Genomic DNA, 20,511 nt, shown 5'->3' with positions numbered 1-20,511 from the left:
GTTCGAGCTTCCTGGCTGCTTCGTTTACCTACTCAAGCCTCAGCAATGGCGGATGCCCCTCCCCTAGCCAGGCTTGCAGCCTAGCAGTTTGATCTCCCATTGCTGGGCTAGCAGTGAGCAAGGCTCTCCATGGGCATGGGACCCACAGAGCCAGGTGCAGGATATAATCTCCTGGTGTGCTGTTTGCTAAGACTGTTGGAAAAGCGCAGTGTTTAGGTGGCAGTGTCCTGATTTTCCTGGTACAGTCAGTCATGGCTTCCCTTGGCTGGGAAAGGGAAATCCCTCAACCCCTTGTGCTTCCTGGGTGAGGCGACACCCCGCCCTGCTTCAGCTTGCCCTTGGTGGCCTGCACCCACTGTCCAACGAGTCCCAATGAGATGAACCTGGTACTTCAGTTGGAAATGCAGAAATCACCTGTCTTCTGCATCAGTCACACTGTGAGCTGCAGACCAGAGCTGTTCCTATTCAGCCATCTTGGAACCTGACAACAATCCTTATTTAAAGACAGTGGAAAGTGCAGTCAGTCAGTCAGTCAATGGGTAAATATTGTTAAATTGGAGAAGGGTGCATACATAGATTCATTCATTTTACTTAGTATTTAGATATTGACTGTCCGATTTCTTAGTAAACATCTTTATTATGGTATATAATATTTTGCATTATATGGTATCTTAATATAAATGAAACTGCAAGTATTTAAAGTGTTTAACTTGAGAAGTTTATATATAAATATAAACACACATACACAGTTGACAACTGTATATGAACAACATGAAGGTTAGAGATTCGGACTCCCTGCACAACCAAAAATCCTCAACTTTGGACTCTCCCCAAACTTAGCTACTGACAGCCTACTGTTGACTGGAAGCCTTATTAGTAACAAATAGTTGATCAACACGTATTTTGTATGTTATATGTATTATATACTATATTCTTACAATAAAATTAGCTACAGCAGGGGTCCCCAACTCTGGAGCCTGTTAGGAAGTGGGCTGCACGGCAGAAGGTGAGTATCAGGAGAGCATTACTGCCTGAGCTCTGCCTCCTTTTGGATTGGTGGCAGCATTAAATTCTCATAGGAGCATGAACCCTATTGTGAACTGCACATGCGAGGGATCTAGGTTGCATGCTCCTTATGAGAATCTAATGCCTGATGATCTGAGGTGGAATAGTTTAATGTGGAAATCATCCCCAATTCCCCGTACCCTCACCCTCCTTGCTGCCTCAATGCTTCCGTCCATGGAAAAAATGTCTTCCATGAAACCAGTCCCTAGTGCCAAAAAGGTTGGGGACCACTGAGCTGCAGAACAGAAAATGTTGCTAAGAAAATCATAGGGATGAGAAAGCACATTTATGGCATCATGCTGCATTTACTGATACTGCAAGTTTTTGTTTTATGTTTACAAGATGAGTCATCTGTCTGAAATGTTGGGCAACTACAGCTGCAAACCTCAATCTATTGTATGTATCCAGCAATTCAACTTTTTCTTGCAGTGTCATGACTTTTCTCTGCTTCTTGGGAGTGCTTTTGGTGTCACTGATGGTACTTTGTATGGGTCCCATGGTGTTATTTAAGGTTTACATTATTGCATTAAACACAATGAAAAATATACAAGAACCCTGTGAGATCACTTTTTATTGTGATACACAATTTACTGGAAAGAGCACAGCTCATGCTGAGATGATTAGCATTACATGGCATTTTAAGTGGATACTCAAAACCCTTGAGCTCACCACAATAGCAACAGGAGGTGTCTGTGAAATTATTACAGTAGTATAGTATGTACTATAGTTAATTTTATGCATTATTATTTAATACTGCATCTTTACATTTGTTTACATTTTTCTCAACTGCAAATGATGCCATGTATGGTTTGTGTTTGTGTATGAAAATTTTTGTAAATTTTAACTTTTTTTTTTTTTTTTTTAATTTTGATATAAGGTTTTGCTCTGTTTCCCAGGCTGGAGTGCAGTGGTGCAATCTTGGCTCATAGCAACCTCTGCCTCCAGGGCTCAAGTGATTCTCCCACCTCAGCCTTCTGAGTAGTTGTTGCTACAGGTGTGTGCCACCATGCCTGGCTAATTTTTGTATTTTTTTTTTTTTTTTTTTTTTTTTTTTTTTTTTTTGAGATGGAGTCTTGCTCTGTTGCCCAGGCTGGTGTGCAGTGGCTCCCGATCTCAGCTCACTGCAAGCTCTGCCTCCTGCATTCAGGGCACTCTCCTGCCTCAGCCTCTCAAGTAGCTGGGACTACAGGTGCTCGCCACCACACCTGGCTATTTTTTTGTATTTTTAATAGAGATGGGGTTTCACCATGTTAGCCAGGATGGTCTCGATCTCTTGACCTCGTGATCCGCCCACCTTGGCCTCCCAAAGTGCTAGGATTACAGGCGTGAGCCACCGCGCCCAGCCAATTTTTGTATTTTTTGTAGAGATGAAGTCTTACCATGTAGTCCAGGCTGGTTTCAAACTCCTGGGCTCAAGAGATCCACCTCCCTTGGCCTCCCAAAGTGCTGGGATTGCAGAAGTGAGCCACTGTGCCCAGAAAGTTTTAACTTTCTGTAATATATTTGTGTATATTTTATGGTAGCAAATGATCAAATAGACTAGTATCTACATATATTTTATGCATTAATAAAAAATCTGACTTTTTCTTAATTTTTTCAATATTTCTAGTGGCTCATTTTTGAGTTTTTTAAATTGTGAAAATTCTTCTCAAATTTTTCCAATGTATTTATTGAAAAAAAATCCATGTGTAATTGGACCTGTGCAGTTCAAACCCATGTTGTTCAAGGGTCAACTATATCTATAAGCTGTATGTGTGTATAGTATGTATATATAACCATATATATAAGCGTTTTGTTGTTGTTGTTGTATTTTTTTTGTTGTTGTTTTTGAGACAGAGTCTTGCTCTGTTGCTCAGGCTGGAGTGCAGTGGCGCGATCTCGGCTGACAGCAACCTCTGCCTCCTGAATTCAAGCGATTCTCCTGCCTCAGCCTCCTGAGTAGCTGGGATTACAGGCATGTACCACTATGCCTGACTAATTTTTGTATTTTCAGTAGAGATGGGGCTTCACCATGTTGGTCAGACTGGTCTCAAACTCCCAACCTCATGATTTGCCTGCCTTGGCCTCCCAGAGTGCTGGGATTACAGGTGTGAGCCACTGTGCCCAGCCATATGTAAGCTTTGATACAGATATATCTAGCACCACAATCAAGGAAGTGAACATATCCATCATGCCCAAAATTTTGCATGTCCCCTTTCATACTCTCCAGGCACTACTCATTTAATTTCTATTACTATTCATTGATTTTTCCTTTTCTAAAATTTTATATTTATGAAATCATATTCATTTAAATGAACTCATTTTTGCCTGGCTTCTTTCAGGATAATTATATTGAGGTTCATCCGTGTTGTGTGTATTAATGACTCATTCCTCTTGATTTCTGCGTAGTATTCTGCTGTGTGGATATGTCACAATTTGCTTTACCATTATGTTAATAGACACGGGTTATTCCCAGTGTTTGGCTATTACAAGTAAAGCAGCTATGAACATTTGTTTACAAGTCTTTGTGTGGATGTCTGATTTCATTCTTCATAGGTAAATATCTAACAGTGGGATATCTGAATCCTGTGCTATGTGTCTGTTTAACTTACAAGCAACTACCAAATTACTTTCCAGAATGGTTATATCATTTTACATCCCTACCAGCAGTGCATGAGAATTCTACTTGCTCCACATCCTTGATAACACTTGGTTAGGCCAACTTTTTCATTTTAGCCATTCTCATAAGTGTATCTCCTTGCCATTTAAACTGCATTTTTCTAGTGACTAATGATGTCGGGCATCAAGTGCTTGTCATCTGTAAATCTTTTTTGATAAAGTGTCAAATATTTTATTCCTTCAGTCATTTATGGTAGTTTTCAGTGTATAGATCTTGCACATCTTTTCTCAGATGTACCTCAAAATATTTTATATTCTGATGTTATCATAAATAGTATGGTCTTATATTTTACATCTCCAATTTTCTTTCTGCTAGGATATGGAAATATAATTTATTTTTGTATACTGATCTTGTATTCTGTGATTTTTGCTAAGCTCCCTATGACCACTTAATAGCTTTAGTAGCTTTTTTATACATATCATTTGATTTTCTTTATAAATGATATTGTCTGTGTATAAAAATAGTTTTACTTCTTCCTTTCTGATCCAGATGCTTTAAATGGCTTTACCTTGTCTTATTGCAATGGAAAGAAATTCTAGTTAAATCTCAAATAGGACTGGGGAGAGCAGACATTTTCCTTTTGTTCCTGATTGTTGGGGGAACACATTCAATCTTTTACTGCTTAGTAAGATGCTACTTGTAGGTTTTTTTCCTAAATGCCTTTTAGCAGGTTCAGAAAGTTCCTTTCTGTTCGTAGTTTTTTTTGAGTTTTTCTAAAACCAGGAATGGATATTGAATTTTGTTTTGTAGTTGTTCTGCATTTATGGAGAAGATTACATTGCTTTTCTTTTTTAGATTAATATGATGATGTACATTCATTAATTTTCAAATGTTAAACCAAACTTGCATTCCTAGGAAAAACTCAATTTGACCAGTATTTGTTTTTTCTGTATATTGTTCGATTTTATTTAAAAAAATTTTGTCTAGAGTTTCTGCACCTATGTTCATGAGGAATATTGGTTTGTAGGTTTATTTTATTGTAATGGCTTTGTCTGGTTTTGGTGACAGGGTAATGCTGGATTTATAGAATGCATTGAGAAGTATTCCTTCCTCTCCAATGTTCTAGAAAAGTTTCTTCAAAATTGGCATTATTTCTTTAAATGTTTGGATGGATTCATCAGTAAAATAATTTATCCCAGAAGTTTTGTGTGTATGTGCATGTGTGTGTGAAGTTAACTATCAATGTAATTTCTTTAAAAGATATGTAACTATTTAGGCTATCTAGTCTTGTATGAGCTTTGGGATTTTGTCTCTTTCAAGGTATGTTTTGTTTGTATCTACATTGCTCACATTTATTAGCAGGAGACACCTCAAAATATTTTGTTATTTTCTTTTCAATATTTGTAGACTCTGCAACAAAGTCATTTCTCTCATTCCTGATACTGGTAATTTGTGTCTTGTCTTGTCTTTTTTTTTATTTTCCTTATTAGTCTAACTAGAGGTTTAACAATTTTATGTATCTTCCCAGAGAATTAGCTTTTGGTTTCAATAATTTCCTCTATTTTTTGTTTTAATGGCTTTTATATTGATTTTCATTTCTTTGTTGTTCATTATTTCCTTTATTTTGCTTACATTACATTTAATTTTGTCTTCCTTTTCTATTTATGGTCAAAACTAGGATCTCTCATTGAGATCTCTGATTTTTTTAACAGAGGCATTCAGTATTATAAATTTCCCTCTAAATACTGCTTTAGCAGTATCCCAAATTATTTAATATATTGTGTTTTTATTTTTCTTTAGTTCAAAATACTATCTAATTTCCCTCCCTTTTTTTTTCATTTGTCCATTGGTTATTTAGAAGTGTGTTAGTTTCCAAATATTTGGCAAGTTTCCGGAGATCATTTTGTTACTGAATTCTAATTTGATTCTGTTGTGGTCCGAGAACATATTTTAATTAAAAAAAAAAAACTTCCATTTTTTGTACTTCATTTTTGGCATATGGAATACAGTATAATACCTGTGATAATGTCTTTTCCATTCTTTGGAGTAGTTAATTAATTCAGAAATTAACTACTAATTAGTTTGGTCTTTTGGGGTTTACTTCTTAAGATTTGTTAGGCTTGACCAGAGCAGACTGAGTGTTCTTTTAGTTCTCCTCTTTAAACTCTGACCTGCAAACTCTAGTCTAGAGACAAGATAGGTGATTTCTTTCTTGCCATGTGAGTATACGGCAAGAATGATCCATCTGCAAACCAAGAACAGAGCCCTCACCAGAAATCAACTGGCACCTTGATGCTGGACTTTCCAGCCCCTAGAACTGTGAGAAATAAATTTCTGTTATTTAAGCCACCCAGTCTACAGTGTTTTTGTTATAGCAGGCTTAACTTGAACTAAGACAGGGGCCATACAGCAAAGATCTGCTGATCTCTGGTTGTGATAGTTAATACTGAGTGAAAACTTGATTGGATTGAAGGATGCAAAGTATTGATCCTGGGTGTGTCTGTGAGGGTGTTGCCAAAGGAGATTCACATTTGAGTCAGTGGGCTGGGAAAGGCAGACCCACCCTTAATCTGGGTGGGCACAATCTAATCGGCTGCCAGCACAGCTATTATATAAGCAGGCAGAAAAATGTGAAAAGAGAGACTGGCCTAGTCTCCCAGCCTACATGTTTCTCCTGTGCCAGATGACTGTTATGATTTTCATTCTTTTGCATTTGCTGAGGAGTGTTTTACTTCCAATTATGTAGTCAATTTTAGAATAAGTGCTATGTGGTGCTGAGAAGAATGTATATTCTGTTGATTTGGGGTGGACACTTCTGTAGATGTCTATTAGGTCTACTTGGTCCAGAGCTGAGTTCAAGTACTGAATATCCTTGTTAATCTTCTGTTTAGTTGATCTGTCTAATATTGACAGTGGGGTGTTAAGTCTCCCACTATTCTTGTGTGGGAGTCTAAGTCTCTTTGTTGGTCTCTAGGAACTTGCTTTATGAATCTGGGTGCTCCTGTATTGGGTACATATATATATTTAGGATAGTTAGATCTTCCTGTTGCATTCATCTTTTTAACATTATGTAATGCCCTTCTTTGTCTTTTTTGATCTTTATTGGTTTAAAGTCTGTTTTATCAGAGACTGGGATTGCAACCCCTGCTTTTTTTGTGCTTTCCAGTTGCTTGGTAAATATTCCTCCATTCCTTTATTTTGAGTCTATGTGTGTCTGCACATGAGATGGGTCTCCTGAATACAGTACACTGATGGATCTTGACTCTTTATCCAATTTGCCAGTCTTTGTCTTTTAATTGGGGCATTTAGCCCATTTACATTTAAGGTTAATATTGTTATGTGTGAATTTGATCCTGTCATCATGATGCTAGCTGGTTGTTTTGCACATTAATTGATGCAGTTTCTTCATAGTGTGGTCTTTATATTTTGGTATGTTTTTGCAGTGGTTGGTACCAGTTTTTCCTTTCCATATTTAGTGCTTCCTTCAGGAGCTCTTGTAAGGCAGGCCTAGTGATGACAAAATCCCTCAGCATTTGCTTGTCTGTAAAGGATTTTATTTCTCCTTCGCTTATGAAGCTTAGTTTGGCTAGATATGAAATTCTGGATTGAAAATTCTTTTCTTTAAGAATGTTGAATATTGGCCCCCCACTCTCTTCTGGCTTGTACAGTTTCTGCAGAGAGATCTGCTCTTAGTCTAATGGGCTTCCCTTTGTAGGTAACCTGATCTTTCTCTCTGGCTGCCCTTAACATTTTTTTCCTTCATTTCAGTCTTGGGGAATCTGATGATTATGTGTCTTGGGGTTGCTCTTAAGGAGTTTCTTAGTGGTGGTCTCTGTATTTCCTGATTTTGAATGTTGACCTGTGTTGCTAGGTTGGGGAAGTTCTCCTGGATAATATCCTGAAGTGTGTTTTCCAACTTGGTTCCATTCTCCCTATCACTTTCAGGTACACTAATTAATCATAGGTTTGGTCTTTTTGCATAGTCCCATGTTTCTTGGAGGCTTTGTTCATTCATTTTCATTATTTTTTCTTTAATCTTGTCTTCATGCTTTATTTCATTAAGTTGATTTTTCAATCTCTGATATCCTTTCTTCCGCTTAATCAATTCAGCTACTTGGGTATGCTTCACAGAGTTCTTATGCTGTGTTTTTCATCTCCATCAGGTCATTTATGTTCTGTAAACTGGTCATTCTAGTTAGCAGTTCTGTAACCTTTTATCAAGGCTCTTAGCTTCCTTGCATTGGGTTAGAACATGCTCCTTTAGCTCAGAGGAGTTTATTACTCACCTTCTGAAGCCTACTTCTGTCAGTTCGTCAAACTCATTCTCTGTCCAGTTTCGTGTCCTTGCTGGAGAGGAGTTGTGATCCTTTAGAGGAGAAGATGCATTCTGGTTTTTGGAATTTTCGCAGTTTTGCACTGTTTTATCCTCATCTTCATGGATTTATCTACCTTTGATCTTTGATGCTGATGACCTTTGAATGAGGTTTTTGTGTGGGTGTTCTTTTTGTTGATGTTATTGCTTTCTGTTTGTTAGTTTTCCTTCTAACAGTCAGGCCCTCTTCTGCAGGTCTGCTGGAGTTTGCTGGAGGTCCACTGCAGATGCTATTTGCCTGGGTATCACCAGCGGAGGCTGCAGAACAGCAAAGATTGCTGCCTGCTCCTTCCTCTGGAAGCTTCATCCCAGGGGAGCACCCGCCTGATGCCAGCCGGAGCTCTTCTGTATGAGGTGTCTGTTGACCCCTGCTGGAAAGTGTTCTTCAGTCAGGAGGCACAGGGGTCAGGGACTCACTTGATGAGGCAGTCTGTCCCTTAGCAGAGCTTGAGCGCTATGCTCGGAGATCCACTGCTCTCTTCAGAGCTGGCAGGCAGGAACATTTAAGTCTGCTGAAGCTGTGCCCACAGCTGCCCCTTCCCCTAAGTGCTCTGTCTCAGGGAGATGGGAATTTTATCTGTAAGTGCCTGCCTGGGACTGCTGCCTTTCTTTCAGAGATGCACTGCCCAGTGAGGAAGAATCTAGAGAGGCAATCTGACCACAGCTGCTTTGCCGCATTATGGTGAGTTTGCCCAGTCTGAACTTCCAGGTGGCTTCCTTAATGCTGTGAGGGGAAAATCGCCTACTCAAGCCTCAGTAATGGCAGATGCCCCTCCCCCACCAAGCTCAGTCACCCCAGGTTGACTTCAGACTGCTGTGCTGGCAGCGAAAATTTCAAGCCAGTGGTTCTTAGCTTGCTGGGCTCCGTGGGAGGTGGGACCCACTGAGCGAGACCACTTGACTTCCTGTCTTCTGCCCCCTTTCCAGGGGAGTGAATAGTTCTGTCTTGCTGGGGTTCCAGGCGCTACTGGGGTATGAAAAAAGACTCCTGCAGCCAGCTTGGTGTCTTCCCAAACAGTTGTGCTGTTTTGTGCTTGAAACCCAGGGCCCTTGTCGTGTAGGCACATGAGGGAATCTCCTGGTCTGCGGATTGCAAAATCATGGGAAAAGCATAGTCTCTGGGCTGGATAGCACAATTTCTCATAGCTTCCCTTAGCTAGGGGATGGAGGTCCCTGGCCCCTTGCACTTCCAGGGTGAGGTGATGCCCTACCCTGCAATGGACAAGGGTACCTCAGTTGGAAATGCAGAAGTCACCCATCTTTTGTGTTGGTCTCACTGGGAGCTGCAGACTGGAGCTGTTCCTATTTGGCCATCTTGCCACATCCCCATACAAGCTTTTATCATGGGAGTGGCTGACGTGCAATGAAAGGTGCATGCACAGCCTTGCCAGGTGTCTACTGTTAAAGTGAGGACATTGACTAGAAAAGAATGGGACCCTGCAGCTTGGAATGGGGACATGTGGGAGGACCCTGATAAAACTGGGGACACTGAGTTCGTAAACTGTGATAAATCTTTTTTGCCAGAAGAAACAGCTTCCCCATGCCCAGTAGTGGCAACATCCCCTCCCCGACCCGTGCTGCCATCAGCTTTTCCACCTTTGCCTGAGGACATAAACCCTGTGTTGCCTGAGGCAACAGTGATGGCCTCCTTTGAGGCAGTTGCTAGGCAGGATAACCTTGATTCTCCTCAAGAGCCACCCCCAACACCCCTGTTTGCTTCTAGACCTATAACTAGACTAAAGTCTGTGACCCTTGAGGAGGTGTGCTACACTTGAAAATAACTGCTTGAATTTATTTATGTAAGCAGAAATCTGAAGAACAGGCATGGGAGTGCATATTAAGGGTGTGGGATAATGGTGGAAGGAACATAGAGTTGGATTAGACTGAACTTATTGATTTGGGCCCATAAGTAGGAACTCTGCATTTTACATTGCAGCTCGTGGAGTTAAAAAAGGTTCTAATAGCTTATTTGCTTGGTTAGATCAAACATGGATTAAAAGATGGCCCACTGTGAATGAGCTGGAAATGCCTGATCTTCCGTGGTTTAGGTAGAGGAGGGGATCCAAAGGCTTAGGAAGATTGGGATGGTGGAGTGGATTAGTCACTTTAGACCTACTCATCCCAGCTGGGAGGGTCCCGAAGATACAACCTTGACCAATGCCTTGTGAAATAGATTTGTGAGGGTAGCACCTGCATCTTTGAAGGACTCTGTAATTGCTCTGCTCTTCTCTGTATGTCAGATATAACAGTGGGAACCACAGTCACTCAACTATAATATTTAAATACAATGTGAATAATTGGATCTTGAGGTGGCAGGGGCCAAGTAGTGGCACTCAACTGTCAAAGGCAAGTAGGGCATAGCTACTGTAATGGACAGCAGAGGCAAAGCAGCCATCAGAATAATCTGACTCATGTAGAGCTCTGGCATTGGCTTATTAGGGTGTTCCTAGAAGTGAAATTGATAGGAAGCCTACTGCATTCCTACTTAATTTATATTAGCAGAAAACTTCTAGGTCGAATGGACAAAAGACTAATTTGAATTATAAAACAGAATCACAGCCCTTCAATCATTTCCAGACTTGAGCCACTTTACAGACCCAGAAGCCCTTGAATGAAGGGGAGGCAGGGTCCCTTTGAGGAAGGTTCTCATTATACCACTGACAATTTATGCTGTTAATCTTTTTCCCATCCTTCCCCAAGGAGACCTCTGGCCTTTTACCAGGATAACTGAGGAAAGGGAAATGATCAGACATTTTGGGGACTACTGAACACTGGCTCTGAGCTGACATTGATTCCAGGGGACCCAAAATGTCATTGTGGTCCTCCAGTTAAAATATGGGCTTATGGAGGTCAGGTAATTCATGGAGTTTTAGCTCAGGTCTGACTTACAACGGGTCTGCGGACCCATCCTGTGGTCATTTCCCCAGTGCCAGATACATAATTGGCATAGACATACTTAGCAGCTGGCAGAACCCCCACATTGGCTCCCTGACTGGTAGGGTGAGGTCTATTGTGGTGGGAAAGGCCAAATAGAAGCCATTAGAGCTGCCCCTATGTAGAAAAATAGTAAATCAAAAACAATATTGCATTATTTTTGACGGGATTGCAGAGATTAGTGCCACCATCAAGGACTTGACAGATGGAGGGATGGTGATTCCCAAAACATTCCTATTCACCTCTCCCATTTGGCCTGTGTAGAAGACAGATGGATCTTGGAGAATGACAGTGGATTATCCTAAGCTTAACCAAGTGACTCCAATTGTAGCTGCTATACCAGATGTGGTTTCATTGCTTGAGCAAATTAACACAACTCCTGGTACCTGGTATGCAGCCATTGACTTGGCAAATGCCTTTTTCTCCCTTCCTGTCCATAAGGCCCACCAGAAGCAATTTGCCTTCAGCTGGCAAGGCCAGCAATATACCTTCACTTTCCTACCTCACAGGTATATCAACTCTCCGGCTTTGTGTCATAATCTTATTCGAAGAGACCTTGCTTGCTTTTTACTTCCACAAGATATTACACTGGTCCATTACATTGATGACGTTATGCTGATTAGATCCAGTGAGCAAAAAGTAGCAAACACAGTGGACTTATTGGTGAGATATTTGCCTGCCAGAGGTTGGGAAATAAATATGACTAAAATTCAGGGAACTTCTAACTCAGTAAAGTTTCTAGGGTTCCAGTGGGGCCTATTGAGATATTCCTTCTAAGGTGAAGGATAAGTTGCTGGATTTGGCCCCTCTTACAACCAAGAAAGAGGCACAACACCTAGTGGGCCTATTTGGATTTTGGAGGCAACTCATTCCTCACTTAGGTGTGTTACTCCCACCCATTTATCGAGTGACCCAAAAGGCAGCCAGTTTTGAGTGGGATCCAGAACAGGAGAAGGCTGTGCAATAGGTCCAGGCTGCTATGCAAGTTGCTCTGCCCCTTGGGCCATATGACCCAGCAGATCCAATGGTGCTTGAGGTATCAGTGGCAGACAGGGATGCTGTTTGGAGCCTTAGGCAGGCCCTCATAGGTGAATCACAGTGGAGGCCTCTAGGATTTTGGAGCAAGCCCCTGCCATCTTCTGCACATAACTACTCTTCTTTTGAGAGGTAGCTCTTGGTTTGTTACTGGTCTTTGGTAGAAACTGAACGTTTGACTATGGGTCATCAAGTCACCATGTGACCTGAACTGCCTATCATGAACTGGTTGCTTTCTAACTCATCTAGCCATAAAGTGGGTCGTGCACAGAAGCATTCCATCATCAAATGGAAGTGGTATATATGTGATTGGGCTTGAGCAGGTTCTGAAGGCACAAGTAAGTTACATGAGGAAGTGGCTCAAATGCCCATGGTCTTCACTCCTGCCGCCCTGCCTTCTCTTCCCCCGCCTGCACTGATGGCCTCATGGGGAGTTTCCTATTCAGCTTACAGAGGAAGAGAAGACTAGGGCCTGGTTTACAGATGGTTCTGCACAATATGCAGGTACCACCCGAAAGTGGACAGCTGCAGCACTATAGCCCCTCTCTAGGACATCCCTGAAGGGCAGCGGTGAAGGGAAATCTTCCCAGTGGGCAGAAGTTTGAGCAGTGCACCTGGTTGTCTGCTTTGCATGGAAGGAGAAATGGCCAGATGTACAATTATATACTGATTCATGGGCTGTGGCCAATGGTTTGGCTGGATGGTCAGGGACTTGGAAGAAGCATGATTGGAAAATTGATGATGAAGAAATTTGGGGAAGGTATGTGGATGGACCTCTCCGAATGGTCTAAAACTGAAGATATTTGTATCCCATGTGAGTGCTCACAATGGGTGACCTCAGCAGAGGAGGATTTTAATAATCAAGTGGATAGGATGACCCATTCTGTGGATACCACTCAGCCTCTTTCCCCAGCCACCCCTGTCATCACCCAATGGACCCATGAACAAAGTGGCCATGGTGGCCAGGATGGAGGTTACACATGGGTTCAGCAACATTGACTTCCACTCACCAAGGCTGACCTGGCTATGGCCACTGCTAAGTGCCCAATTTGCTGGCAGCAGAGACCAACAGTGAACCCTTGATGTGGCACCATTCCTTGGGGTGATCAGCCTGCTACCTGGTGGCAGGTTGATTATATTATACCTCTTCCATCATGGAAAGGGCAGGGGTTTGTCCTCACTGGAATAGACACTTACTCCAGATTTGGGTTTGCCTATCCTGCATCCAATGCTTCTGCCAAGACTACCTTCCATGGACTCACAGAATGCCTTATCTACCATCGTGGTATTCTACACAGCATTACCTCTGACCAAGGCACTCACTTTATGGCTCAAGAAGCGCTGCAATGGGCTCATGCTCATGGAATTCACTGGTTTTACCATGTTCCCCATTATCCTGAAGCAGCTGGGTTGATAGAATGGTGGAATAGCCTTTTGAAGTCACAATTACAACGCCAACTAGGTGACAGTACTTTGCAGTGCTGGGGCAAAGTTCTCCAGTAGGCCGTGCATGCTCTGAATCAATGTCCAATATATGGAACTATTTCCCCCATAGTCAGGATTCAGGAGTCCAGGAATCAGGGGGCAGAAGTGGAAGTGGCACCACTCACCATGACCCTTAGTGATCCACTAGCAAAATTTTTGTTTCCTGTTCCCATGACATTATGTTCTGCTGGTCTAGAGGTCTTAATTCCAGAGGGAGGAACAGTGCCACCAGGAGACACAGCAACAATTTCATTAAGCTAGAAGTTAAGATTGCCACCTGGATGCTTTGGGCTCCTCCTATCTTTAAGTCAATAGGCTAAGATGGGAGTTACAGTGTTGGCTGGGGTGATCAACCTGGAGTATCAAGGTGAAATCAGTCTACTACTCCACAATGGAGGTAAGGAAGAGGATGCATGTAATACAGTAGATCTCTTAGGGCATCTCTTAGTATTACCATGCCCTATGATTAAGGTCAATGGGAAACTATAACAGCCCAATCCAGGCAGGACTTCAAATGACCCAGACAGTTCAGGAATGAAGGTTGGGATCACTCCACCAGGAAAAAACCATGACCTGCTGAGGTGCTTGCTGAAGGCAAAGGGAATACAGAAACAGTAGTAGAAGAAGGTAGTCATCAATACTAGCTATGACCACTTGACCAGCTGCAGAAATAAGGACTGTAATTGTCATGAGTTTTTCCTCCTTCTTTTGTTAAAAACATGTTTGTGAATGTATACACTTGTACTAAGAAAATGTCTTCATTTTATTTCCTTTTTTCTTTTATGTGACATATTTATTGACTTCATATCAGCATTTAAGTATTAACTTTATGTAATAGTATTTGGGTTGGGGATTGGTGCATTTCCAGTTGTACAAAGGATAGCTATATTACGTTAGGCATAATTATGACCTTACTGTTGTCTTTATTTGAAGATTATGTATGATCACAGGAGATGCATGAATTCAAGTTGACAAAGGGTGGGCTTGTTATGGTAATACTGAGTGTCAACCTGTTTGGATTGAAAGATGCAAGGTACTGATTCTGAGTGTGTCTGTGAGGGTGTTGCCAAAGGAGATTAACATTTGAGTCAGTGGGCTGGGAAAGGCACACTTACCCTTAATCTGGGTGGGCACCATCTACTCAGCTGCCAGTGTGGCTGGTATATAAAGCAGGCAGAAAAACGTGAAAAGACAATACTTCCGTAGCCTCCCAGCCTACATCTTTCTCCCATGCTGGATGCTTCCTGCCCTTGAACATCCGACTCCAACTTCTTTAGTTTTGGGACTCAGACTGGCTCTCCTTGCTCCTCAGCTTGCAGATGGCCTATGATTGTGGGACCTTGTGATTGTGTAAGTTAATAAACATATATTATATATATATGTGTGTGTATATATACACATATATGTGTGTATATATGTATATATATACACACATATATATATGTTTATCTCCTATTAGTTCTGTCCCTCTAGACAACCCTAACTAATACACTGGCCTATAGACATTCATCAAAGAATCACACAAATAAATGGAAAATTACAATCTCTTTAACAGAGGTGCATGGTATTTTAATGATAGCTAATTCTTACATTGCACTTGGAATAGTTCCTGGCATGCACCAAGTATTTTACTAACCCATTGAGTCCTCAGAACAAGGCTATGAGACTGGTAACTTTATAATCACTGTTTTACTGATAAGGAAACTGAGACATAGAGCTCTTGTTTCTTTCCATGGATTAAGAACTAGCAAGTGGGGAGGTTAGGGCTCTAACCCAGGAAGTCTGGCCTTAGGGTCTGGGCTGTTACTACTATGCTGTACTGTCACATATACTAGAGATTATGTAATAGGGAATATTTGGAAATGAAATAATCAAGGAGGTCAGTAGGGACTTTCCTCAAGATGCAGTGGCTGAGCTGATTTGGATGGAAGAAGAAGAGCTAACTAGGCAATGGTGTCGGAGGGAAGGGTTACAAATATGTCTACAGAGGGATCAGCATGTTCAAAGCCTAGTGGCAGGAGGAAGCATGGCCAGTATCAGATTGAAAAGAAGGCTAGTGTCTCAGGGCTTCAGACAAGAAGAAAGGGCTAGATGGGGATGTGGAGACAGTGTATCTGTTAGCTATGCTGCACAGCAAGCTGCTAAACAAAATGTCCTGCCTTAAAACGATAACCATTTATCATTGCTCCCACATCTGTAGTCAGTGGTGTGAGTCTCCTGGCTAGGTTGGGCTGACCAGGACTCACTCATCATCTGTGGTCAGCTGTGGGTTGGATAGGTGTCTGATCTTGGCTGGGTTCTCTCGTGTGTGGAGCCTTGGTAGGAAACCTGGATGGTGTGGTGGTGCTCCACTTGGTCTGTCACCCTGCAGCAGGCTAGCTTAGGCTCATTAACATGGTGGTGGTGGAATTCCAAGTGAATGAATGGCAATGACTAAAGCCTCTTGAGGTGTAGCTTTAGAACACCACCATCATTTCCCTCCTATTCTGTTGGCCACAGCAAGTCACAAGGCCAGCCTGGATTCATGGGTGGAGAAGTAGACTCACCTTTGTAATGGAATGAGCTACAAAGTTATGCTGCAAAGCCATGGATATAGGAGGGCTGGAGAATTGGGGCAGTTTTTTTTTTCTTTTTTTTTTTTTGCATTTGACTGCAGGCAGGTTGGGGCTATTACACTTAGGGCCTTATGGACATTTTAAGGCATTTTATTTTTAGTCTGTGAATATTGAGCAATTACTTAAAGATTTTAAGATGTACAAAGAAAATCACTTAAAGATTTTAAGATGTATCTTTACCTTCAAAAAGGTAATTCTGGCTTTGGAGAATATAAGGAAGAAGAGAGGATGTGGAGAGAACAGTTAGAAGACTATTGTAAAAGTTCAGGTGAGAGATGATGGTTTGGGTCACTCTGGTGGGTATAAAGTTAGAATTGGATGCTTTTGAGAGCTAATTAGAAGGTAAAATTGACAAGATTTTGTGATGGACTGGTCATGGAATGGATGTTGAATTTCTAGACCATGGGCTACTTGAGGGTGGGAATAATGACTTTCGTATCTGTGAAATCCTAGTGTCTGATACATCATGGGTGTTAACGATTTGAAAAATGAATGAATGATTATATTGCATAGTGCATGGTCTTTTTTTTTTTTTTCTTTTTTCCAGTTACATGTAAATCCTTGTGGTTTGGTATACAGCTTCATTGTCTGGGGTTTTTTTGTGTGTGTGTGACACTTTCCAGAATCAACAAGCACAATGTCCAGGAAGGTGGCTCATTTGTTAACTTTCCCATCCCTGTAGCAGAAAGAGCACTGACTGCTTGCAAAATGAAAGGTACAGAGCCTTAGGGGGACATTCATCCTCCCAACATCTCTTCCCCAGGGGTGACTTGTGGAAGCAGGACCAGTCTAATTAGCTTTCTGGGCTCTTGCTTAACAGAAGAACACAATATGGGCAAGCAATTGAAGCTGGAGGAAATGGTGCCCCTGGCTCTGGTTAATCTACTGTTATTTTCTCCCTTTCTGAGAATGTGCCTAGTAACTCCTGTGTGAGGCAGAGGCTCAGATATTTTCAAACAAATAATGAAACAGAGGACCTAGCTCATCTTTACGGGGTATTTGAGTGGGGTTTTCTTCACCATGTAGCAAAGGGCTGTGCAGTTGTAATTTTGGGGACCAAGGCAATGCAGCTGAAATCAGCAGTTTTTCTTTGCTTCAGGTTTGCTAATCTGCAGCCAAGGGGTTCTTTGTCCTTCAAGCTTAATCTTCACTGTTATCTTTGCTGCTTTTCTCAGAAGAGCTAAGGATTTAGTTAATTCTTTGGCCCTTTCTGGAAGGAGAGGAAATGGTTTGTTGCTGCTACTGAAAGGGGGCTTCCTGCCTTCTTTCCTCTGCCTGGTTTTGGGGAGACATTCATTCTGTTAGCAAGTGGGGCTAATTTAGTGTGTTCAGCTCACTTACTCCATTTCATAGAGCCCAGGGAAGCTGCAAAGATTGGAAAGACAAGATTGCATTTTTAAAATGCCTTTGAGCTCCAGTTGTTTGCATGTGAAATGTAGAATAATGCAAACTTTTCTGTTTCCCCATAACTAGTGGGGCAAGTAATGGCAGTTTTATACAACGGAGCCTGAAAATGGACCCCCAGTGCAATTTATTTGATGCTTACAAGTTGCCCACTGGGTTTTTAATGTGAAAGACAGTTTTGCCTTAAATAATTGGCTCAAATGAAAAAAACATTAGAGTGCTCCTCTGTAAGCAATAATCTAGAATCACTTCTGAGACTGTTGCCCTGGTTATTGTCATGATGTATGGCTCAAAATAATGACCTCTCAGACCCTTTTGCAGTAACAGACCCATTTCTTTTTTCCTGAGGGCAGGAGATCAGGGTAGGTGGGGCAGGCTCCACGTGAACTGAATCCTCTTTGTGCTTTTTAATTTTTAAAATATTTGAGGAGAAATTTCCAGCGCAGTGTGTGAGCACTTAACCACATGCCTGTTATTACCACTGATGAGATTCATGCAGCTTGGACCTTGCACTTCTATTTACCCTTTAACAAGTTCTCCCATCATGGAGCTATTAACAATTGTTTTCTAAGAAAAACAACCAACACCAGTGCACACACCCTCTTGCATTTCCTGTATCTGCTGAGATACACTTACCCAGAACGCTTTTTTGTTTAACACTAAATGGTGTGTGAGAGGCTGAATATCTAAATAGACCATGGTCAGACCATATATAAAAATAGAACTGGACCATAGCTTCCAGCAACCTCTCAGGAAACCAACCCCTTATCTACAATAAACAACCCAGCAAGTCCGCCTGACTTGCGGGAGGTCAGACCTCTGTGTCTAGTAACAATCTGGGAAACTAAATAACTTGTGTAACGGTTGGCCCCAAGTTGCTGGGACTTGATTAATAACTAACAGCTTTCCTAGTTTTTGTGCCTGCTTCCAATTTAGGACCAACCAGAGAAAGCCAAATATGCCCCTAACCAATCACATGGTTGCCTGCTCCTAGTTAGCCACCTCCAGCTTCTCCAGACCAACGGCCTCCAGTCAGGGCATATCTGAAGCCATCCCTTTTGTCCACTGTGACGCTCTCCCACTCCCCTGCCTGCCTTTGAGTCTCTGACAAATGCCTGTGATGGTGGCTGACTCCCTTGCTACAGCAAGCTCAGAATAAATCGCCTTTGCCTTTCTCATTTGGATGGTGTTTATTTCCACATGTGGTTCAGTTTTTGGGTTTTAAGTTAATTGGGTGTGCCTGTGACTTTCTTTTTGACTCTGCCAATCTTGCTCCTATCCCAAAATGAAATGGAGCAGATGGAAGGCAGATAACATACAAACTGTGCTACAGAAATAACCTGCTTCAGGGGCAGAGTAATTTGTAGACCATTCCTTCCTGCTTCCAACCAAGTCCAGGAGATTATCACTGCAAGCCAAACCTGGGAGTTCCTTTGAGACTGGACCTTCAGATGCAACCAGAATGTCAGGTTCATTTTCATCCTCGATAGGAGGGAAGGGTAAGTGAAGCTATTTCACGTTGAGATATCTATTCCATCAGTATTCCTTTAATTTAATCATTCAACATTTATCATGTGTTGAATATAAGGGTTTTAATTATTTATCTTTTTAACTTTCAAAGACATTTTAAAACACATCCTTTCGATTCTGGAGAAACCGAGGTTCTGTAGCATGGCTCCTGGAAGGTAGCTCTTCAGAGTTCAGTCAACTGGGTTAGACTCATACTTTGATGAAACTTTTATTTTTTTCCCCTGGTTATTTACACTTTTCAGGAGTTTTTTTGATGCCTCCCTCTTATTCTGTTGTTTCTTGGCTTGCTTTAAAAACTGCTGATGTAATTTGGAAGTACTCTTGGAATGTGCTCTTAGATCTTAAGTTCAAGCATTCAAATATGCATGCATTCATTTATTCCACAAATATTTATTAAGGCCCTACAAAGTCAGATTTACCATGAAGTTAAGGATGCGTAAACTTCAGGGTCTGTCTTTGCCCATCTCCTTCCAACTCTCTGGGAGGGACCACAGGGGCGTGGGGGGGAGCGGAGGGCAATGCAGTCACATGTTTGCATAATTTTGTAAAATTTGCAGAAGTAACATATTTGAGCCACTATTAGTAAAGACGATTGTTGCCTTCTCCTCTGACTTCATTCTGTCACACTGCTTCCTCTCATGCTGGGTGAGGTTGGAAGAGCTGCAAGGAGATTTGAAAACTGCCCGAGGGGACAGTTGAGTGAGGGATTTATTGTGTTTGAATTTAGTGAGATATATTTATGTGTGCAGCTAAGTTGTTGCTATCAAAGATTGATGACAACGGCAAAGCTTGAGATTTGAGTGTGTTGTTAACGATCCACTATACTCTATTATGTCACTTGTTTGGTGGATTCTTTAATTCAGAGAAATCTTCCAGGTACCGTTGGACACTTGCCAGCACCTGATGCTAACCTTCCTGCCCCTTCTACCTCCAACACACTTCTCTTGGCTTCTCAACCACTTTCTTGCTGACATACCACCCTCAATCTAAACTGGACCCCATGCCAAGCCCGTGTTTATTCCTACAATGGCCTTACTCAAGGCTGTCCACATAGGTTCTTACTCATTTGACATGAAATTTTGACACAGATAACATAAAACCCATAATAAGGGCCAGGTGTGGTGGCTCACGCCTGTAATCCCAGCATTTTGGGAGGCCAAGGCAGATGGATCACGAGGTCAGAAATTCAAGACCAGCCTGGCCAAGATGGTGAAACCCCATCTCTACTAAAAATACAAAAATTAGCCGGGCATGGTAGCGAGTACCTGTAATCTCAGCTACTTGGGAGGCTGAGACAGAGAATTGCTTGAACCTGGGAGGCTGACCTGAGATCACGCCACTGCACTTCAGCCTGGATGACAGAGCGAGACTCCATTTAAAAAAAAAAAAAAAAAAAAAAAAAAAAGAAAAAGAAAACACCCATAATAAGTCACTCCAATGAGTTCATCAGTAACCAGCTGATTAACAAGGGT

At 41.8% G+C, this 20,511-nt stretch overlaps 1 long non-coding RNA gene across 1 annotated transcript in view; it reads left to right on the top strand.

The window, feature by feature from the left end:
- LOC134759904 (uncharacterized) overlaps positions 1 to 20,511 on the top strand; it is a 90,737-nt gene that overhangs the window by 14,255 nt on the left and 55,971 nt on the right. The gene's annotated exons all lie outside the window — the stretch shown is intronic.

Source organism: Pongo abelii, chromosome 14 (genome assembly GCF_028885655.2).
Source record: "Pongo abelii isolate AG06213 chromosome 14, NHGRI_mPonAbe1-v2.0_pri, whole genome shotgun sequence".
Classification (NCBI taxonomy): domain Eukaryota; kingdom Metazoa; phylum Chordata; class Mammalia; order Primates; family Hominidae; genus Pongo; species Pongo abelii.
The sequence above is the reverse complement of the archived record's forward strand: the minus strand, read 5'-3'. Positions and strand labels throughout refer to the sequence as shown.